This window comes from Muscardinus avellanarius (genome assembly GCF_963383645.1).
Source record: "Muscardinus avellanarius genome assembly, chromosome: 7".
Classification (NCBI taxonomy): domain Eukaryota; kingdom Metazoa; phylum Chordata; class Mammalia; order Rodentia; family Gliridae; genus Muscardinus; species Muscardinus avellanarius.
The window spans coordinates 46,367,297-46,386,828 of record NC_137793.1 but is presented as its reverse complement, the minus strand read 5'-3'; positions in this window follow the sequence as shown (position 1 = coordinate 46,386,828).

Below are 19,532 nucleotides of genomic sequence, written 5' to 3'. Positions count from 1 at the left end.
TCTATGGTATTGCTACTTCTTTAAGAGGGAGCCAGTCATATTGAGTCAGGTTTTATCCATTTAACCTCACTTAAATTTAAAGCCCTATTTCAGAATGTAGTCATATTCTGAGGTATTGGGGATTATGATTTTAACAGAACTTTTGAATTTTGCCAGTACAAAATCAAGTCCTAAAAGCTGGCATAAGTCCAAAAAAGAGAAAATAAATCAGAGTTATCAGAATGAAGAGCTAAATTTAGCCAGAGTGGTTATGTACACAAATCCTCCCCTGGACCCAAGAAATTCTTATCTACAATGACATGGGCCAGACTACCTGAGGACTGCAGGAAAACTGTTATTACCCTTTTCCAATCCCATTCTGATATATCAGCATATTCACTGCATACTTAATTTTTTAAAATGTCAAACAAGAAATTCCAGGCTAAGAGGTGTTGGAGAGAGTGCCATTCCTGCTGTATGACAGGGTCGCAGTTGGGAAGACAATTCTTCAGGGCTGAAAGACTCTGGCAAAACTCAAGCCATTATACCTCTTGATTTTAGTTATAATAATGATAATATTAATGAAATTTGAACATTGCTTTGATTCAGGATTGTTGTTTTGTAATAATCTGAAAATTTATGTAAATATGACTGGAAAATGCCCTAAGACTTGTACTGGGAAGAGCACTAAGAAGAATATAACTATGGGAGAACTTTCAAGAAGCTACATAGAAAAGAGATCTTTGTTCCTCTGCTTACAACATCTAACTCACTTAAGGTTTTAGCCATTAAAGGAAAAGTTAACTTTAGGTAAAATATACCTACTTTGCAAAGCCTTCCATATATTTCTTATAAGTTAGGGGTCAACTGTATTATCCCCCTTAGGGGGCTAGCACTAACTAGAATACTTTTCCACCTCCAACCATCCTACACTTTCCTGTACAGGAGTGTATGATGATTGTAAAGCTTGATGTCAGGACTCTGCATTCCTACAAAGGGTTGGGCATGCAGGGACCTCCTTGGTGTCTGCTCACTAAAGTAAAAGAGTTCTCTTGGTAAAAAACTTAATAGATATTGTAGAATATTGGATGTAGGCATTGTATGTTAGAAAAATAGAATATGTTTAATATGGATTTGGTGGTTGGGTCAAAATAAGTTAATAGGATACCTAGTGGTCAAAAATAACAGATAAATTTTGCAGCTAATTTTAGAAGTAGAAATAGTAAGTTTGGCACTTAATAGTTAAGGATAAGTTTAGTTAGAGTTTATTAAGTGTGAAAGAGAGATCAGCAGGCAGAAACTTCCCTTTTTGTGTTTTCTGACAAAAGACCATAAGAATTAAAGAAAATAAATTGTACAGTTAGTATTTTAAATTATGAAATATAAAAGTAAAATGTATTGTGCCCCTTAAATATCTCTTAAAATATTTGTGTTCCTTCTAATGGAAAAGTCCCTTGTTTTCTGTACTTTTGGTTTAGCTTTAGGTTTGAACATGCTTTGCAGAACTATATTGTTAGTTTAATAATTAGGATAAAACTGATTTTTGTGGCTAGGTAACCAGAATGAATTGTATGATGTTAATTTGAATAATTTGGGGTGGTTTTTTTCAACCACATTACTAGGATAGGAGTTCATCGGGGCAGGTTGAATTGTTCCAGATAAAGCGTAAAATGTACCTAGGTGTACTGAAAACATGTTTTGCTAAAAGTTGCTTATATCCAGGTTTGTGAGGATATGTTTTGCCAAAAGTTAATATCAAATATTTCCATGTAAAAGCATATAAAAATAAAGCATCAACTCTGTATGGCAAAGTCATGCCTCTGAAAAGGCTGTCTCTCATTCCCTCAAGTTGCCAATTCTCACCATCTTCAAGAACCCCTGAATTGGCCGGAGCTGGTCTTTGGCAAAGAGGCACTCAAAGTTAGCTCTCAAAGGACTCTGAGAATGAGGCCTCCTCAAATGTTACATCCAGGTAATTTCTCTTGATTAACCCTAGTCTTGACCCTGAGAAAATCAGATTCCTAGGATGGTAGTCCCAGAAATAACTAAATCAGAAGCAGAGAAGCACCATAGCATCTGATACAAACTCTGGATCAGCTTCATGTTTGCTTCAGAAGGGAGGAAACCTTGGGACCATAAGAATAATCTTCAACTTCCCTATTTCAAGGTCTAGATAGCATCCAAAATAGGGAATTAAAAAGGTGGTAGAAGACAGCTAATGAATATAAAATTATTTTGAATAAATATTTTGTCTATACTATCTAGAAAACATGTTTGTTTTTATTTTTGTTTTTGTTTGTTTTGCTTTGTTTGCAGTGCTAGGGTTTGAACTCAAGGCCTTGCATATCCTAAGCAAAAATATTCTTTACATAAGTCATATCCCCAGACCTTTACCTGCTATCTCTGAGGTAAGAACTATGTAGATTTAAAGACTATAGTGTTTAGTCCCCAGCACCACAGAAACATAAAATAAAAATACCTTGACCATGAAAAGGTGGTAAAGTAATATAACAATTAGACTACCATCTTCCCTCCACCCAGCAGAGGGGACAGGATATGAGAAAGTGAGATCCAACAAGATCACTTGGCCTAGTAATTCTAAAATTGCTCTATATTTTCACTGTCGAGTCACAGTGAAAATATATAGCACAGTTTATAGCACATTATTGCAAAAACACTGAGCATCTTACGCTCAGGATTTTTTAAATCAATAGGACTTGAATCATACCCATTCAAGGTAGTCCACTCAGGTGTCAAGTCCCACTGAAAGCCAGTGTTTTTTATTGTGCTGTTTTAATTTATTTCCTCCAGGTCTCTGCCAGATGGAAGTTTACAGCACAAAATAGCAGATAATATGAAATGTCTTTAGCTTTTACAAGACCACTAACCATAGTCGCCCTTGCCAAGCACCTGATTTAATTGAGGGATGTTTCAGTAATGTGATTAAACTCTTCTAAAGCAATATTTAGTTTAATTATGGCATAAAGTCAACATAATTGAATTACTTACACTGGAGAAGAAGGTTTACTGCAAGGAATCAGATATTTCTTAGAAGTGATGATGGAGAAGAAGACAAATGGGTTGTTGGAGAACCTGTGTTAGTTAATAAAATAATTTTTAAAAGTCTTAAGTATCATGCAGTCCCACATATTGATTCGCCTTTTAGTTTCTTGTACCTTTGGGGTCTTGTTGAGAAAGTTATAATCTATGCCAATGTGCTGCAGTGTTGGACCTATGCCCTCTTCAAGGAGCCTCAAGGTCTCTGGTCTAATATCCAAGTCTTTGATCCATCTTGAATTTACTCTTGTGCAGGGTGAGAAGGTGGGATTTAATTCCATTTTCTGCATATAGATAACCAGTTTTGCCAACACCATTTGCTGAACATACTGTCTTTCTTCCATTGTATGTTTTTGGTCCCTTTGTCAAACATCAGTTGCCTGTGAGTGTATGGTTTGGTTTCTGAATCTTCTAATCTACTCCATTGGTTTATGTATCTGTTTTTGTGCCAGCACCATGCTGTTTTTATTACAGTGGCTTTGTAGTATAGTTTAAAGTAGAGGTATTGTGATTCCTCCTGCATGTTTTTTGTTGTTGAGAACTACTTTGGCTATTCTGGGTTTTTTTTTTTTTTTTTTTTTTGCTGTTCCAAATAAATTTAAGGACTGATTTTTCTATGTCTATGAGGAATGATCTTGGTAATTTAGTTGGTATTGTATTGAATCTGTAGATAACTTTTGGAATTAAAAAAATAATAATATTTTATTTCCATATATATAATATACATATATACATATTAGAGCTTTTCAACCATTGTTACAAGTGAACTGGATGATTCTGATCACTTAAGACACAGGACGTTCTGGGAAAGACTTGAGGGTTGTCTAAAGCTATAAGATCTATTTCCACTAGTGTTGAGTTGAACAGAATTATCAGAGACTCTGAGGTCTGCTCAGAGTGGGATGTAACATTTTCCCCTAGATCCCTGTGAGGGACTGCACAGAGAGCAACCTGCGGCTTTGGCGCATGCCCAGTAGGTGTTGTATCTGAGCAGCGTGCACAGGGTCTCTAGGACCTGTGACAAGAAGCACTTGGAGGAGCAGGCACGATGAGGAGTGGGACTGGCAAGGAAAGCAAGATGAAGCAGGCCACTGTTAAATTTGGCCTAAAGATTATTTTAAACTGGCAACAATAAAACCCAGCTCTAACACTCCTCTGTATCTTTCCAAAAGAGTTTGTCAGAATACTAGAGCAATACATATCTACTCATATTCATAGCAGCACATTTCACAATAGCCAAATTATGGGATCCACTCAGGTGTCTGTCAACAGATGAATAGATAAAAAGATGTGGTATGCAGGCAGAATGGAATTCTACTCAGTCATAAAGAAGAATAAAATTTTGTCATTTATAGAAAAATGGATGGATCTAAAGAATACTATGCTTAGCAAGAACAATCTGTCAGAAAGTCAAAGGTTGTATGTTTTCCCTTATTAGTGAAAGCTGGACAAAAAGTAGGAAACATATGGGACTTTAAAAATATAGGGAGAGATGTGTAGAGTATCAGAAAAATGATTTGTGAGTGAATTAAGAAGGAAAGAGGGAGAATTGAGAAAGAAAACAGTTCAAATCATACTATGGCAATATGTCAAGGTTTTATAACCAATTTCACTAATGTGGAAAGAAAAGAGGGGAAAGTAGAGTGTAATGTGAAAGAAAATATAGCAAGTATACTGAGAACTGTGTGCATATATTTTTATCACACTAAACCTCTCTGTGATGTATAATTGCAATGTCCTAATAAAAATTTTCAAAACTTGCAAAAAAAAGTCTTAAGTAGTTAAGTACAAGACTGCATTGAAGAACTTTGACACAGGCAGTTGTTTTACAAAACCATTATTTCTTAAAAGACTTTTAAAAGATTTACATATTAGAAATAAATTTTTCCTCAAGCTTTAAAGTTTCCATTTAGTAAAAAAGATTATCTTAGTTGTATGCAAATATGTTCAAAAGAAACCCCATCAGCCCCTACCCCAGCATGTTACATACAGTATACATTCTGCTTATTGAATAACAAAGTGAATAGAAATAGGAGTAGTGCAAGAGCCAAGATTCACAACTCTTCACTGAATTTACTGTGGAACAACATTAATGAAATCCAGTTTTTTAGCAAATGTGTACTAAGACATGTTTTCTTCAGGGATAGATCTTGTATTAATTAGAGTAAGAGTGCTATTGCCAGATGAGACATTACAGGAAGCTCCTAAAAATACATTTGTTTAGACACATATCAACCTGCATACAAACACTTTCCAAGTCACACCTCATCCACTTGGAGGCTCTTCCCAGAGATGAAAGATGAGCCCTTTTCCACCTTGAGGCCCCAGGTCTCTGTATTTGATATGTCATAAAATAAAAAACAATTATTTTGCCTTGAAAAGACAAAGAATTGTGGCATTTCTGAGAGCAGAATTTAGTGGTTGTCTCTTCAGGGTTCAGAAGCTGGAACAAACAGTTCCTCAGTATTTCTACACCATATTTAAATTCCCAAGTCAAATTTGATGAGGGAGGAAAGTGTTGTATACCAAAACTGGCCAGAAAAAATAGATATTCAGTGGGAAATCTAGACACTTAAAGATGAATATATTATATGCCTGGTAGGTTAAAAACAAAGAAAGAATGACAAAAACCAAAATTGATTTTATATTCTCTACCTTTATAAACAGAGAAAGGACAGTTCTATTTATGCAACAAAGTATATACAATTTGAATTAGGAATATAAATGGTATTGAAACTTTTACAGTAAATCTTGAGGAGTCAGGTCTGAAATCTCACTTTTAGTTACCAGTCTCATTTTATGACTGTCTTCAGGTATCATTTTATCTTCTTTCCTCTCCTCCCCTAACCCATATCAGTTCCTATCAACCAAAGAGAGTATCACAGAACGAGGAAAAAATAATTTCAGGTGCTCTGAACACAAATAATTTCAAGGACATATAAAAATACAGTGAGACACTCCTTTCTATCAGTCACTACTACAGCAGACATTATTTGAAACCCTTAGATTAATTTTTCATTACTTCTGTTCTTCCTACTTAGAAATCAAGTTACAGTCTATTCCATTTCATATCTTTGGAGATTTGTAGTCCTAGTTTACAAATTCTCTGCATTTTAAAATGTGGGTCAAGAGCAAGTTACAAAGTCCTTTAATTAATTATGCACTTCACAGCTTTAGAGTTCTCCTCTCAGTGAAAGCTCACCACTTACTGCTCCATTTTTTTCTTAAGCCAAGCCACACAAGCCTGCTTGTACTGCTTTTGGGTCTTATATACCATCAGTCACACCAAGACCATCTATATTAAGCTTAAAGATTGTAGGAATCGTATACAAATATGACAAGAAATATCAACTCAGAGAACTGAGTGAAAATGCAGTTAGTTATTAGGATTGCCACAAATACGTCATGCCAGATTAAATCTTGTGACTTTGTATTTTGAATAATATGTAAAATTACTCATATGGTAATAAAGCTAAATCATAATAATTAAAGACTCAAATTAGAGTGGAAGATGATTTTATCAAATTTTAAAAATAGTTTTTCAGAGCTATTTATTTTTAACCTAATACAGTACACTTAATTTTTAGTGAACTTTATTTTTTACAAAAGCTTAGGTTCACAGAAATACTAAGCAGAATGTCTAGAGATTTATCATATAACTCATATATCCACATATGCAGAGTCATTACTAACACCCCCCTCCAGAGTGTTATGCTTATTACAACAGATAAATCTAAATTGACAAGTAAAGCCAGATGTGGTAGTACACACTTGTTATACCAGTAGTTGAGAGGCTTAGACAGGAGAATCACAGGTTCAAATCCAACCTTGACAATTGAAACAAGGTCTCACTACATTGCTGAGGCTGACCTTGAATCTTCTCTCCTCCTGTCTCAGCCTCCCAAATACTGGATTGCAGTTGTGTGCCACCATGCCTGGCTTTGCTCAGTGATCTTGATAGAGAGGCGTTAGTAGCTACCTCTTATAGTTATGCTGTAAGAGGGAAAATTAATATTCTCTTGCTGGTGGTACTTTCTTCTCCTTCCACTGAGGAAGGCTGAGAATAAGAAAAAAAAGCATAATAATTTTGAGAATTCAAAGTAAATTCACAATAAGTCTAAAATTTCTAATGTGTAGATATTTATGGGTTGTGATCCGCCACCTATATAAATATAGAAGTACAATTCTGAGGGTCAGGCTAATTTAGTACACTCTAATCCACCTATAAGAAAGCATTCCCAAAGACTTAAAAGTTTAAAATCCAGCATTAAAGCAATAAGCCATAATGGAATAACTGGCAGATATATAAAAGAGTACCTAACATTTTAAGTCTTTTGTCATCTATCATTTCTAATCCTTTATTTTTATACCCTTTATATTTTGTGGAATATTTTTAACTTTCATATATTTGTGAAGTAATTAGAAAATATCAAAATGAGCCAGGACAGTGGTACAGTCCTGTCATTCTAGTTACTGGAGAGGCTGAGACAGGAAGATCACAAGTTCAAGGTCAGCCTGTTCATCTTAGCAAGACCCTGTCTCAAAATGAAAAATAAATGAATAAAAAAGGCTGGGGTTGTCAAACATCACTGGGTTCAGTCCCCAATTCCTATAAAAATTTTTATTTTATTTTTTTTTAACTGTGGATTGAACACTGGGGCATTCTTCCTTCCAGATGTACCCTCAGCTTTTTCTACTTTGTATTTTGAAACACATCTCACCAAGTTTCTGAGGCCACAAACCTGCATTTACTCTGCTTCAGCCTCCAAAGTACTGGGATTTCAGATGTGGACAATTATGTCTGAAAATTCTAAGATTGTGATAACCTCAGTAAGGTTAGCTAAAATAAGCACAACTTTAGGACAGAGAGGCCTTCCAAGGTGAGTGTATATGTCCCACCATCAAGTTCCCAATATGCCAATATGTGGTCCATATCAAAGAAATGCACTTGGAACACCTTTTGACTACTTTGACAATAGAGCTTATTTTCAAACAAGAAATGCTAAGATCAAGAAATGCTCAGAAGATAGCGTCACACATTAAACCTATAGATAAGACCACCTGCATTTCAATGTTTTATCAATTTAAGTAACTCTTATCTTGTGACCTACAACTCATTAGGATTTTATTCCCTAATGTTCTGTTCCTTAAAGTCTATGATTTAGAAATGACATTTAGTGTATTACTTTATTGTCACAGGCCCTTACTTGTTCAATAATATAATGCAACTTCATGTTTTCCAAATAAAATTAATATACAAAATACATAATTAAAAAATCAATATGTATGTACCTTTTTGTAGTCATATTAAAAGTCATATCAGTAAATAATCTTAAGAAGAGAAAACTGGTGCAGGCACCAATGAAGCACACTGGAGTCATAAAAAGCAAATTTGCCTTGCTACTAGAATCTGTTGCCCCATTTGTTTAAATAGAAGATGTTTTAATGCCCTCTTCAAGCATGGCTGACATCACTTGAGTGCTTGTCTTCAGGCAAAAGAGACATTATTCCATTCGAGTGCATTTTTCCCAAAGGGCAAGTCTGTTCTGATAAATTTGTAGATGGCCTCTGCAGAACTTTTCCTTTGGAACTCTGGTTCACTTGTCTGATCTACACTGATTTGCATCGACATGTAAATGGGGGCTGGATATGGAGAAAAGTGAATCTTTGTGAACTATCAATTGAAATAAACTATGGATTGTTTAGCTGCTGAACAACTTTGGCAGTTGCAAATTTTGTTTTCCAAAAAGGAATTGTAAAAATAAAGGAAGGACGCGTGAGGATGCAGGTCTGTGACCTCAAGTCACACTTACTTCTTTCTATCACAGATGGCTTCACTTTGTGCTGCCAACAAGTGCGGGGCCGAGGTTAAGCTGAAGAGCCAAGCAGATTCACAAGCCCAGGGAAGACTGGAATTACTGTAGAAACACTAAGGCCAAGTTAAAAAAAAATGGTAAAGAAAGAGGGATATAGAAATTCATATTTTAGGCCAGCAAATATTTCAGACCTCTTTATTTTTAAAATTCTTTTGCAGTACTGGGCATTAGTACTTGTCATTATACCTCCAACCTACAGCCCTATATTTTATTATTTATTTTGAAACAGGACCTCCCTAAGTGCAGAGGGCCTCACTAGGTAGCTGAGGATAACCGCAAACATGAAATCCTCCTGTCTCAGCCTCCCAAGTACTGGGACTACAAGCATGCACCACCATGCCCCGCTTCAAATCTCTTTTTGATCTTAATTTTTAAATAGGCACTTTAAAATAGTTAATAATATTTGAATGTGTGAATAAGATTTTTGGACTCAATGTGTCTATTATATTATGCATCAGTATGTATAATTTTTTTTTTTTTTTGCAGGTTTGGGGGATGGAACATAGGGGCATTTGACCTCCAAGCTACACCCCTTGCCTTGCTTTTTATTCTTTAATTTGAAACAGTTTCTCAGTAAGTTGCGGAGGGCTTCACTAAGTAGCTGAGGCTGTCCGCAAACTGTGATCCTCTAATCTCAGCCTCCCACATGCTGGGAATACAAGCGTGTACCACCACACCAGGGTAGAAATATTTTTAAATTCAATCTATTACAAACCTAAGTAAAAATGAAGTTACCAAAAATCTAACCTTTCAATACATAATGACTAGAGAAACTCAATTAGTATTTCAGTAACTAGTGTACTACCTATATTAAATATACCAAGATTCAGATACTTATCAATGATGTCAAATTTTTTAAAAATTTACAGCACTATTATAACTCCAAAATGATTAAATAATCTGGCAATTTTCATAGAACAATAAGAACATGGTAAATAGTGTTTTTATTCTGTTCACATTTTTCTATACTGAAGTCACTAAAATTTTTTACCAAGCCAGCTTCCTAAAAGGTATTAAATATTCAAAAATGTTTATTAAAATAAGGAGTCACTCACTAAATTGTCCTTTTAAAACTTCCACCAAATATTCAATTTAATATAGTAACTTAACTGAAAACCAGTTATATTATGTTGAACAAACTAAAATTTAGAACTAATCCAGGCCTCTTTTAAATGTTTAAAGTTTGTATCCCTCTCTTATTTATCAGACTAATTTCCAGATAATAAAATATCCTTTATGTTCTGCTCTCTAATAAATGTTACTTGGGACTTTCTTTCCTATTATTTAAATTAAATTTTTAATTAAACTTTATATGTTTAACTTATATTGTGTGTATATAATCCCACAGATGGCACAAGATTTTCTGGCCCTAAGGCATGCATTGTATATGTTTTAAATAAGCCACGTGGGTAACTTCAAAGTAAAAGGTCAAAGGAGGTGTTGTGATGGAAGTCAGCAAGAAAGTATGAGCAATTATAGATTCTTCAAGAAAAAAAAATGAAAGGTTAAGTTCAAAAGGTTAGGAGTCACAGATCTATCAAGCACCCAGAACTACACTTTACTAACATTTCCTATACGGTTCATTTTCTTCACCTAGTAAGTCAAGTTATCCTCATGATTTTGTAAAAATGTCTGCCATAACCAAGTATCTATCTCCAGTAATAAGTCCCATTAGGGCAGAAATATGTTTCTTTAATTTTCACTAAACCACTCCCAGAACAGCCCACTTCCAAAGACAGGATTTCCTCTCTTCAATGAGGGTGCTTCTTTTGTTATGTTTCTCCTTCTACTTCAGAAAGTCCTCTCACTTTAAAACTAATTCTACAACATTGGCAATATTGGGATCAAACCCAAGAGGAGCTGCATCATTGTTCCTCTCAGGATTCTCCTGGCTTTTGCTTCAAAAAAACCTACCAGAGGCCCAAGGACAAAGAGTCTGTGTGCACTGACTTGAAGGCAGCTTCACAACGTGCAGAGCTCACATATGGTGACTGAGCAGAGGAAAGAACGCGCCCTGCTTGTTTGTGAAGTGTTTGGGTAATTTTGTTTGGACTGCCATATGGCACCACACCCCTCTTCCCATATTTCAAATCTTTTGGTATTTTTTTATTTAGATTTAGGCCAGGAATAGTTATAAAAAGAAGAAACGAAATTAGAGTTCAGAAATTTAATTATCTTCATATGTTGAGGACCAAAAACATCCATACCCTGTTCTCCCATATTTTATCATATGGACTCACTTGGGGTGCCTCTTTTTATTGCTGCATCAAATCATTGCTGTTGATGCTCATAATGAGAATGCTACCTCCTACAGACAGGAAGTGGGTAATCTTGGGACGATTCCCAGATGTGGGGAATTCACATTGGCAGCTAAACTTATGCTATGATTCATTTAAAATGGCATTTTACATTTTAAAAAGGAAGAGACCTGTGCAATTATTAGAGATATAACTTTTAAGCCTTTAAGATATTGCCTGGTAATTTTGATAATGTAACTTAATGGGGTGAAAACTAAAGTCTTAAGAATTTAATGAAATGTATCTGTTAAGGACCTAAATTGATACCAAACATTTTAAACTGCACATAAAAACATTATCTTCCAAACACTAGGACAGTCACAGTATTAAGAAAAAATAAATACAACCTTCAAAATGTTGTTTTCTTCCTCATTAAATGTCAATTGTTTAAAGAAGAAAACATCAGTGTACAGAGTTAAAAGACACCCCCCTCCCGATGAGGTAGTTTCTCAGACATAAAGTTCTTCATTTCTATCCTTACCCATCTCTAAATAAAGGGAATCTTTGTTCTAAGGACTGGCTTTTAAACCAAGCCACCCCATCTCCCACCTAGTCAAAAAAAGCACTTTAGCCCTTTATGATAATCCCCTAGCTGCCAAGACCCACTTCAAAGTTTGGAGAGTCCTCCTTCTATTTCCACTCTTTCCCAAAGGGTTTATGCAGATATGTGAAGAATAAACCAGAATATAGGACCAGACAGCTTCCTTCATTCAAAAGCTAGCTAAAAACCTAGCACAGGATAGGCTAATGTCCTGTTCCTATCAGGACATTTGGAAGAAAATTCCTTACTTTCACAGTTTTCTGCCAGAATCAGATGCTAGAGTTTGAAATGTTCCCAAAGATTCTGGCGTTAAAGGCTTGGTCTCTAGTTGTGGCATTCCTGGGAACCGGCGCAACATTTAGGAGGTAGGGCCTCATGGAAGGGAGTTAGGTAATTATGGCAATGCACTAAAGAGGACATTGGAAGCCAAGTCTCTTCCTCTCTTCAGCCTCTCCTGTGTGTGTTTGCCACGATGCACAGCCTTGTCACAGGCTTGAAAGCAGCAGGGCCAAGTGACAGGGACTGAAACCTCTGAAACCAGAAGTCAAAATACATATTTCTTCCTCTTATGTTGTTTGACATAGTATTATTTTGTCATAGGGACAGAAAACTACACACTAGATGTTTTCTTTCTTTTCAACATTACATTACTTAGAATTTTTTAAACGAGGAATCACATACAACCTGCAAATACAGAAGCACAGTTATCCACTTCTATTTACATTTTGGAATCACTACCAGTAAATTATAGGCAGTAATTTTCTATTTAGAGAACATTGAATGATAATGGCATAATTAATATTAATAGAGCCATTACCTCTTTAGGAATTGCTCACATATTTAAATGAACTCTCCATCTCTTTCTCTCCCTTGGCTATTTTTGCATTGATATTATAACCTTTAAATATCTATTTTAACTTCTGAAATAAATTTATTTCACTAGTTTAATATCAAAGAAATATCTGGTAAACCTCACTTAAATATAATTTCCATGTCTTATTTCCTTCAAGATTTTAAACTTCAGAAATTCACCACCCTACTGCTATATAGTTTTGCTTTTGAAAATTACTCACATAGCACCCACACACACATATACCCCTGATTAGGCAGGGCAGACACAAAATTCAGAAAGGCTGCCCTATTAAAAAAGTGGGAGCAGAATATGAAAAATGAGATGATGGACCACACAGCAAGAAGATAGAGTTAGTGTGCTCATCTACACACCTCACTTGGAATCTACTAACAAAGGGTGTGTGTGTGTGTGTGTGTGTGTGTGTGTGTGTGTGTGAGAGAGAGAGAGAGAGAGAGAGAGAGAGAGAGAGAGAGAGAGAGAGAAATAGCATTTCAGAATAAAAACAGAGCCAAGTAACATAAAAAACTCTCAGTATTGAAACAAAGTTCTAAATCTGGGATGAATTTCTCTTCAAACCACATGATGATTCCTTCTGTGTGGTTTGTGATCCTGGTGAAAGACACAGAGTCCAAAGACAGAGGTCAATTCAGTCTATAATATTTGAAAATTTATTATAGAGTATACTTGATCTTTAACTTTTACATAAGAAACAAATGTAAGAAAAATTAAGTTTGTGTCAAACACACACACACACAAAACTATCCATGACTTTTTAGATTTCTTATTCGTTTTCAATAAAGGTCAATCTTTTATTTATTTATTATAAAAGAGTATTATTTTTACTAATGAACTGAGAACATTTGTAAGATTAGAAGAAATTATGCAAACTTGAATAAAATACCTTTCAAACATGACTAAGAATTTTACAGTTTAGATGAGCTAAAAGATTTAATTTAGAATTCTTTTCATATTTATTTTGAGATATTTAATATGGTTTGTGACCAGAAAACACAACACTGAATTTTCTCTGACAGAGAAAAGAATCAGAGAACAGAATTTATGGTACTTTCTTTAGGATTTGCAATTGGCTGTTCAAATCTACCTAAAATTTGCCAGGCATGATGTTGCATGCTTGTAATCCCAGAATTTGGGAGGCAGAGACAGGAGGACTGTGCTTCAATGACAGCCTCAGCTACTACTTAGCGAGGCCATTTGCAACTCAGAGAGACCCTGTTTCAAAATTAAGAATAAAAAATAGGGCTGAGGGTGTAACTCGGAGGAGAATGCCCCTGGGTTCCATCCCCAGTGCTGAAAAAAAAAATCTATCTAAAATTTAAAGACCTAAACATCCGCTTGAATATTTCCACATAGTCACCTTTGTACTAAACAACCTGCATGTGTAAAAATGCCCAGAGGTTGTGTGTGTGTGTGTGTGTGTGTGTGTGTGTGTGTTACTGGGGGGGTCAAACCCAGGGGCTTTTATACATCCAGGCTATACTCCCAGACCTGTTTTATAATTTATTTGGAAACAGGGTCTCACTAAGTTGCTGAGAGCCTCACTAAGTAGCTAATGCTGGCTTTGAAACTATGCGATCCTGTCTCAGCCTCCCAAGCATTTACATGCATGCGCCAGCACACCCAGCTCAGAGATTTTAACTTTAGTTTAAAGTCCCTAGAATCAGAGGCCATTCCTACACATAATATAGGCTTTTGGGAATTAGTATTATCCAGGTGTGAAGTCAGGCTTCACTGCTTATTAACTTGTTGGCTTAGTAGAGGTTACTTCACTTTTCTGGGTTTCACTGTTTTACCTTGCAAGGTACACATGATGCTAACCTATGATAATGAACAAAAATATCTTAATCAATGGATAGTACATAATAGATGGTTGAATGATAAATTTTAATTAAGTCCTCATGATGAAAACTGCAAAGAGAAAGTAAATCATTAACCTTGATTTCTTTAGTACTTTACCAGATCCAAGTAAGTTCCTGACCAAGGACAATTACTGCTTGTGACCAGAACCAATACTGCCTGTGAATATTTTATTTATAAGCATAGCAGTTTTGAATGAACTATCTTCTAACAGTGATATTCTACATTCCATTTCATCTAATCTTCCAGAATTTCTTTCTATTGCAGTCTTCATTTCATTGACTCTTTTATTTCATTCCAGACCTCTTTCTGATTCGTTCTTAGTGTTTCTATTTCCTCTTTCATTTCTTGTAGACTTGTTTTAAAGCCTTTCATCATATTGTAGATCAACATTCTGAACTCCCTTTCTTGCATTTCTTGTAGGTCATTATTCGTGATTTCTGTTGTCTCTTCATTATTCCTGGTTCTCATATTTTCAACAGTTCATTCAAAACCAAAATCATAGTCAACAGCATACAGAAGTCAGTACAGCAACAAAACCTAAGCATCCAGCAATGATGAGACAATATGAAGCATCCTAACTCATGGATAAGGCATTGAAGAAGGGATAGAAGTATAGACCAAGGGCATCCAAAATCTCTTCAAAGAAATAATTTCAGAGAATTTTCCAAACATGGAAAGAGACTTGGATCTTCACGTTCAGGAGACATACAGAACACCACTAAGACAAGATCAAAGAAAAACATTCCCACATCATATAATAATCAAAATGACCAACATAAACATTAAGGAAAGAATCTTAAAAGCAGTGAGAACAAAAGGATGGGTGACAGATAGAGGCAAAACAATAAGAATCACTCCAGGCTATACATCCAAAGTCATGAATGCCAGGAGAGACTGGTATGATGTGATCCAGACCCAGGAAGAAAACAACTTTAAACCAAAATTGATATATCCATCAAAGCTATTAATCAAAATTGATGGAGAAAATAAAGTGTTTCAAGATAAACAGAACTTCAAAAAATTCATGAATTCTAAGCCAAAACTAGAGAAAATGCTTAAAGAAATAAACCATAAAGAAGAAAAAGAAGCAGATTGCAGAACCAGAGAAGAGATGAAGTTTATCAGCAGGGCATCTAAGTATGAAGAAATAATACTATATCCAACAGAAGAGACAACACAAAATGATAGGAAACAAAGAATACATTTCAATAATAATACTGAATGCAAAAGGACTTAACTCTCCAATCAAAAGACACAGACTGGCAATGTGGATTAAAAAATATAATCCAAATATATGTTGTTTGCAAGAAACACACCTTACAGCAAAAGACATTCACAGACTAAAAGTGACAGGATGGAAAAAGATATATCATGCCAATGGGGACCAAAACCAGGCAGGAGTATCAACATTGATATCCAACAAAACAGACTTTAAGCTAAAAACACATCAAAAGAGACAAAGAAGGGCAATTTATTTTATTAAAAGGAACAATCTACCCAAATGTGGGTGCAGCCACATATGTAAAACAAGCCCTCTTGGACATAAGATCTCAAATAGACTCAAATACAATAATAGTGGGAGACTTTAATAAACCTCTTACAACACTGGATAGACCTTCAAGGCAAAAGATGAGTAAAGACTCTTTAGAACTAATGAAAACTAAAAACCAAATGAACTTAGTAAACATATAGAGAATCTTTCAACCAGGAACAATGGAATACACATTCTTCTCAGCAGCCCTTCTGCAAAATAGATCACATTTTGGAACACAAAGCAAGCACCAGCAAATTCAAAAGATGTAATATAATTCCCTGCATCTTTTCAGACCATAATGGAATGAAAGTAGAAATCAACAAGAGGAAAACCAAAATAAACTATTTAAATACATGGAGATTGAATGATACAATATTGAATGAGTGGGTAAGATCAGAAATTATGGGAGAAATAAAAAAATTTCTGGATTTATAGGAAAATAGAGAAACAACTTACCCAAATCAATTGGACACTTTGAAGGCATGGTTGAGGGGAAATTTTGTAGCATTGAGTGCCCACATAAAAAGAACAGAAAGCCACCAGCAGACAAACTAATAACACAATTCAAGGACATAGAAAGACTGCAACAGTCTAATCCCAAAGCCAGCAGAAGGCAGGAAATTATTACTTTCAGAGCAGAAATAAATGAAATAAAGAACAAAAAAGCAATTCAAATAATCAACAAAAAAAAAAGCTGGTTCTTTGAGATTAACAGGATTGATAAACCCCTGGCCAATCTAATCAAAAGAAAGAGAGGCTCAACACAAATTTTTAAAATCAGACATGAAAAAGGAAACATCACCACAGACAGAGGGGAAATTCAAAGAATTATCAGAAACTATTTTGAGAATTTATACTCCAATAGACTGGAAAACAGGGAAGAAATTGATAGATTTTTAAGCACATATAACCTACCAAAACTGTGTGACGGGCCCCGCCCATCAGCCAATAAGTCCGAGAGCTAAGATGGCGCTGAGCGGAATTTCCCCAGAGCACTTAGGTGGTAAACAGCTTTCAGGAAGTGACGACAAGAGCATGAGATACACGGGAACACCGCATGCCATAGGGCAACAGCCAATGGACTGGCTGTTGCCATGAGTTGTGCACGTGAACAGTCTGCTGATTGGCTGTTGGGCTCTATATAAGGGGAAGATTTCTGGGGGGAGAGGATCGACGGGAGAAGATCTACGGGAAGAAGATTTACGGGAACTGTACAAGAACCTGGGGTAATAAAACTGCTTGAGGAAGATCGTGTAAGAGTCGTCACTGCGCACGACAAGTGGTGGCCCGTACGGGGAACTTCGCTTTGATCAGAACCTCGGCAGTCCAGGGCAGCTAGCTGGTAAGTACTGTACAAGAACCTGGGGTAATAAAACTGCTTGAGGAAGATCGTGTCTTTGATCAGAACCTCGGCAGTCCAGGGCAGCTGGCTGGTAAGTACTCCTTTGACTCCGAAAAGGGAGGAGGAGGCTCCGTTTACGGAGGGTTATTTTCCCCGATCAAAGGGGGCTCCATTAAGGAGGATATTTTTTAGTGTTTTCCCCGATCAAAGGGGGCTCCATTAAGGAGGATATTTTCCCCGATCAAAGGGGGCTCCATTAAGGAGGATATTTTTTAGTGTAAGCAAGTTAGAGAATCGGGCTGGTCCTGATTCGACAAGATGGGAAATAGTCCATCTCACCCGTAGCATAAAGCATTGAAAGCTTTGTTGAAAAGTAGAGGCCTAAAGCTTAGGGACAAGACAATACAAGATTTTCTCGAACAAATAGATAGGGTAGCGCCATGGTTTACAGTATCAGGGAATCTTTCTTTAGCAAGCTGGGATAAATTGGGAAGAGACGTAGAATGCGCCGAAGAGCAAGGTATTGTTACAGGAGGGACTCGGCCGCTTTTTCGGCTGATTCGTGCCTGTTTGGAAGAAAGGCGCTTTAGAAGATTTGTGCAGGAGGGCCAGGCAGCTTTAGACGGTGTAAAAGAGGAACATTCAACTTCCTCTAAAGTGGCCAGTGAGGAGGATTCAGAGTCAGAGGGGGAAGATGACTCTGAGGAGGAATTAGAGGCCATTTGTAAACAAGTGAAAGCTTTTGAACTGATTAAAGAGGAAATTTCGCCTCCTCCGTATAACCCTTCTGCGCCCAGAGCAGGAGAAGGTGTCTCTTTTAGTAGTCAGATGTGGAGAGATGCGGGAATTGGGTCGTCAGCTGCTTTCAATATAGCAATAATAGAGAGTTTACATCGCTATGCCATGACCCCAGGAGACTGGCAAAATTTAGTTAGGGCCACTTTAAATCCTGGCCAATACTTGGATTGATCCGCAATGGGGGCTTCTGACTGCTTTTCCTTTTCCATTGCCTTTGAGTCATTCTGCTCAAGTTTTTCCCCGCTTAATCCTTTTACCTTTTCCCCTAAAATTGGCACAGGAGCAAATTCTACTTTTGCAGGTTATAATTTTACTTATCAGAGCCCGACCATGGCCTTTCATTCTAACCCATTTGATCTGTGGCTTCTTTGTGGGATAAATGGCAGTTGCACGGATTTAGCTCCCCTTGTCATGATTAATGATAACGCGTCTATTGCCGCTAATCTTTCTCGCGAGCTTTCTGCATATCCTACAGATAACTGGTCATCGAAATTTGACAATTTGATAAAACAGTTGCGGTTGGAGATCATCAAAACCAATACTACTCGAGTTGACCCGGTGATGGCCCGCACCTTGATGTCCTGGATCCAACAAGCAGCTCGTCATTTAAAAGAGTGGGCTGGACTGGGTGCTCTTGGCCTCTGTCTGGTCTTACTGTGTATCTTATGTCTCTATTGTCTTAGAAAACTAATCCGTCAGTGCGCTACAGATCAAGTGCTCATAGCTCAGGCATTTGCAGCCATGGAGTTGGGACAATCCCCTCAAATATGGCTTGCGGCGATGGGAAAGTCTTAATGACAGGATGCCAGCTAGGACTGCACTCGGGACCCCGGGAGGGTGCATCCCGAGGAGGGCATGCTCAACTGCATACGGGTTGCCACTGATTCTTGTCCCGTCCCTGGAAAAAGGTGGTGGGCCTAGAAGCCCCTTCCAAACATACAGGGGTTGAGTCCTCTGTCCTCTCCTGTCTGAAAAAACAAAAAAGGGGGAACTGTGACGGGCCCCGCCCATCAGCCAATAAGTCCGAGAGCTAAGATGGCGCTGAGCGGAATTTCCCCAGAGCACTTAGGTGGTAAACAGCTTTCAGGAAGTGACGACAAGAGCATGAGATACACGGGAACACCGCATGCCATAGGGCAACAGCCAATGGACTGGCTGTTGCCATGAGTTGTGCACGTGAACAGTCTGCTGATTGGCTGTTGGGCTCTATATAAGGGGAAGATTTCTGGGGGGAGAGGATCGACGGGAGAAGATCTACGGGAAGAAGATTTACGGGAACTGTACAAGAACCTGGGGTAATAAAACTGCTTGAGGAAGATCGTGTAAGAGTCGTCACTGCGCACGACAAAACTGAACCAAGAGGACATAGCAAGCCTA